This window comes from Denticeps clupeoides, chromosome 7 (genome assembly GCF_900700375.1).
Source record: "Denticeps clupeoides chromosome 7, fDenClu1.1, whole genome shotgun sequence".
Lineage (NCBI taxonomy): Eukaryota > Metazoa > Chordata > Actinopteri > Clupeiformes > Denticipitidae > Denticeps > Denticeps clupeoides.
The window spans coordinates 21,169,505-21,174,125 of record NC_041713.1 but is presented as its reverse complement, the minus strand read 5'-3'; the positions used below and the strand labels follow the sequence as shown (position 1 = coordinate 21,174,125).

The 4,621-nt window shown below is 48.8% G+C and overlaps 1 non-coding gene across 1 annotated transcript; it reads left to right on the top strand.

The window, feature by feature from the left end:
- Positions 1–1,603: 1,603 nt before the first annotated feature.
- Positions 1,604–1,685, top strand: trnal-aag (transfer RNA leucine (anticodon AAG)). The gene has a single exon. It is a non-coding gene; the product is annotated as a tRNA-Leu (tRNA).
- Positions 1,686–4,621: the final 2,936 nt, after the last annotated feature.

Sequence of the window (4,621 nt, the reverse complement as noted above, 5' to 3'; positions counted from 1 at the left end):
TGATTACACCCAGTTTCCATACCGAGGACTTAGTGTAAGATTCTAGGAAACCAATGTCCAATTTAGGGCAATAGCTGGTTGCATTGGTCTTAAAAATGAAAAGCTTGAATTAAAATGTAAAAAGCCATCCATTCTTTGGATTGCCGGTTTAAATCCCAATCTGCCATGGTACCACTGAGGTGCCACTGAGCAAAGCACCGTCCCCACACACTGTTCCCCGGGCACCTGTCATGGCTGCCCACTGCTCCCCAAGGGTGATGGTTAAAAGCAGAGGACATATATTGTTGTGAGCACCGTGTGCTGTGCTGCAGTGTTTCACAATGACAAGCACTTCACTTTCCACATGCGCTCAGCCTTCCTGCATTCAAATCTAGCTGAGCGAGTGACATCATTAAGCCATTGTTTGGAATTGACCTTAGGACGCAGGGTTTTATACAGTGCTGCAGTGTCTAAGATGGCTTGAGAAGCAGATAGAAATAGTACGGTCAGCTCTTCAGTATTCTGACAGCGACATAGTGATGCAAATAACTTTATACTAGCAAAGGAAATTGCCGCAGTACAAAGGGTCAAAACACACCAACAACACAGCGTACAACACTAAGCCTAGGGGTATTAAAGAGATCTCACATAAAATAGGTAGGAGAATACAGCATCACACAATTTAATATCAGACACAGATAGCCCATATGATAAGATGAAATCGAGTCCACTAGCTCCAAAAAGTCTCCAGCAAGGGGCTTGGTGGGACAACAAATATGAATGTTAAAATCCCCAACAATTAAAAATCGGTTATATTTCGGTGGACGGTAAACCACAACACAGAAAACTGGATCAGATCTATCCAGCTTGAATACACAGGACTCAAAGCTAATATAAGGTACAGGCAACAGTTGCTTAAAACAGACAGTATTTTTTAAAATGGCAAAAACTTCTCCACCGTATCCAGAAGTCCGTGGTATGTTCAAACATGTGCAGTCTGTTGGTTCGAGTTCAGTAAAGAGACTTGACTACCAGCGCTCAACCAGCTTCCAGTTAAAAGATAAAGTGATAAAGTGAAGTCCCTCAGGCCTCCCCTGGATTTTCTCCCTTTGAACTTTTGTATGGAGAGCAGGTGACAGGGTCACTGGATCTGCTGCGAGAATCTTGGGAGAAGCCTCGTCCAACAGGGAGTAGCAGTGTCATCAGCTATGTTTTGAGAATGCAGAAAAAGATGGAGGAGCTGCCGGGCCAAGTCAAAGACCACCTGGAGCGGGTCCAGGAGTCACAGGCCCAGTGGTATGACCAGTCAGCCAGACAACAGACTCGCCCGCTGGGATGGAAAGTTCTGGTGCTCTTGCCTACATTGGAAAACAAGCTTTTGGCCAGGTGGCAGGGGCCTTACCGGGTGTTTCGTCAGCTGGGAACAGTTACTTATGAAATCAAGATGCCGGAGCGGCGCAAAACCAGACAGACATACCATGTCAACCTGCTGAAAGAGTGGCAAAAGAAGGGCCTGCCTCTGAGTTAGCAGCAGTTGGTGCAAGCAGTGGTGGAGCAGGATGATCAATCAAAACAGTTCCCCCTTTCCATTAAGGGCTACAACCATCGAGCTGGACTAGTGAATGGTAGTGTGGCCGAGCGGTCTAAGGCGCTGGATTAAGGCTCCAGTCTCTTCGGAGGCGTGGGTTCAAATCCCACCGCTGCCAATTATGTTTTGGGGCAGTGGTGGCCTAGTGGTTAAGGAAGCGGCCCCGTAATCAGAAGGTTGCTGGTTCGAATCCCGATCTGCCAAGGTGCCACTGAGGTGCCACTGAGCAAAGCACCGTCCCCACACACTGCTCCCCGGGCGCCGGTCATGGCTGCCCACTTCTCACTCAGGGTGATGGGTTAAATGCAGAGGACAAATTTCACTGTGTGCACTGTGTGCTGTGCTGCTGTGTATCACGTGTGACAATCACTTCGCTTCAGTCATCTGACTCCACAGCAGCAGTGTGAGTTGCAGTCCATCAGTTTGTTTCAAGATCAGCCGAGCCGCACAGCATTTGTGGAGCACGATATCCTCCTAAAAGACACTCGCTCAGTGCAGGAGAGGATGTATCGGATCCCTGAGCGCTTGTTGCCGGCCCAAAAAGGATTGGGCTTGCGTTTTTGCATTAATTTCAGTCAGGTCACAGTTTGATGCTAACCCTATGCCGAGGCTGGAGGACCTCATAGAGTGGCTGGGTAAGGCACAATACATCACCACCCTGGATCTTTGCAAGGGGTACAAGGGGCACCAGCATCCTTGTTTCAAAGTAGTTCCAGAAACGTCAGTGAGTTTGTGGAAGCGGTTGTGAGTTTCATTGGGAAACTAACGGACAACACCGTTCAGAAAACGATCGTCACAACCTTTCCCAATGAGAAGCCGTGGGTGGATAAAACCATCCGCGACGCTCTGAAATCTCGCACCGCGACCTATAACGCGGGGCTGGCGTCCGGGGACATGGAACCATACAAGGATGCGTCGTACAGTGTCAGGAAAGCGGTGAAGGAGGCGAAGCAGCGCTACGGGAAGAAACTGGAGTCACAACTCGAACAGAGTGACTCTAGGAGCCTGTGGCGGGGACTAAGGACAATAACGGACTATAAAGGACCAAAATCCGGTACAACGAACGCGGACGTGTCTCTGGCAGATGACTTAAATGCTCGCTTCGAGGCTGCAGCTAAAGGCACTGGCGATGCTACGGCTAGCGGCTCCAACAGCTGCAGACCACCAAGAACCCGTTCGTCATCACCGAGCATGACGTGAGGAGAGCCTTCAAGAGAGTGAACACCAGGAAGGCAGCAGGACCAGACGGCATCTCGGGGAGAATCCTCAGAGCCTGCGCAGACCAGCTAGCACCTGTGTTCACAGAGATATTCAACCTCTCGCTATCTCAGTCGGTGATCCCCACATGCTTCAAGGAGTCCATCATTGTTCTGGTCCCCAAGAAAACCCATCCTGCCTCCCTCAATGACTACCGCCCTCACCTCAGTAGTGATGAAGATCTTTGAACGGCTGGACAGAGACTTCATAATTTCTTCACTACCAGACACACTCGACCCACTACAGTTTGCGTACCGTCCCAACCGATCCACAAACGACGCCATCTCATATCTCCTCCATACAGCACTCTCCCACCTGGACACTCGGAAAGGGAAATTATGTTAAAATGCTCTTCATTGACTACAGTTCAGCATTTAACACAACAATCCCTTCCACACTCACCACCAAGCTGGAGCACCTGGGACTCAGCTCATCTCTCTGTCAGTGGATCACCAACTTCCTAACCAGGAGACCTCAGGCAGTAAGGATGGGCGGACATGTCTCAGCCTCCATCACTCTCAGCACTGGAGCCCCCCAGGGCTGTGTTTTGAGCCCCCTTGCTGTACTCCCTGTACACATACAACTGTGCAGCCACTACAAACTCCACCACCATCAAGTTTGCTGACAACACTGTCATGGTGGGACTGATCTCTGACAACGACGAGACGGCCTACCTGGAGGAGGTTGGAAATCTGGTGAACTGGTGCCAGAGGAACAATCTCCACCTGAACGTCAGCAAAACAAAGGAGTTAATAGTGGACTTCAGTACAATGCAGGAGAGGACCTACTGTCATCAGCAGGAGCCCAGTGGAGAGAGTGGACAGCTTCCGTTACCTCTGTGTTAACATCACGCAGGACCTGTCATGGTCCTGTCACATCAACACCGTGGTGAAAAAGGCCCGGCAGCGTCTCTACCACCTCAGACTCCTGAGAGACTTCAGACTGCCCTCCAAGGTGCTCAGGAACTTCTATTCCTGCACCATACAGAGCATCCTGACGGGAAATATCTCAACCTGGTTCGGGAACAGCACAATGCAGGACAGGCGAGGCCTACAGAGGGTGGTTCAATCAGCCGAACGCATCATCCGTACCAAGCTCCCTGACCTTCAATCTATCTACAACAAACAGTGGTGCACCAGGGCCAGGAAGATAGCGAAGGACCTCAGCCACCCCAACAATGGACTCTTCTCTCTGCTGCGATCAGGGAAGCGCTTTCACTCCCTGAAGTCCAGCACAGAGAGGATGAGGAGGAGCTTCTTCCCGCAAGCTGTCCAAGCTCTCAACAACAACACTACATAGAACTCCAGCACTTTCACCTTCAATCACTCTGAACTCTTCGCACAAATCACTTTGCACAAAATCACTTTGCACAAAATCTTTGCGCTTTTTACTTTACTGCTCTTTTTTTTTAAACATTGTCAATCATTTGCACACCTTGACCCTACCAGTTACACATATTTTATGTTAAAGACGTAAAAGTGTAATATTTGGTTATGTTTGCAATATTTGCATATTGGTTCATTGTATACTTGCAACATTTGCAATACTGTGGTCTGTACAGTCGCAAAAAGCATTTCACTGCATATCATACTGTGTATGACTATGTATGTGACAAATAAAATTTGAATTTGAACTTGATTTCAGCTTCATTATTCATCCATAGTTCCACACAATTACGCATACACACCGTTCACATTTTCACCATGGTTTTCTTGATCCGGCAGCATAAATGTTCCCTGTGGAAACATGGGTCCTGGGAGAATGGTGCCTTTATAGGCCAGCTTGGGACATGGAAAA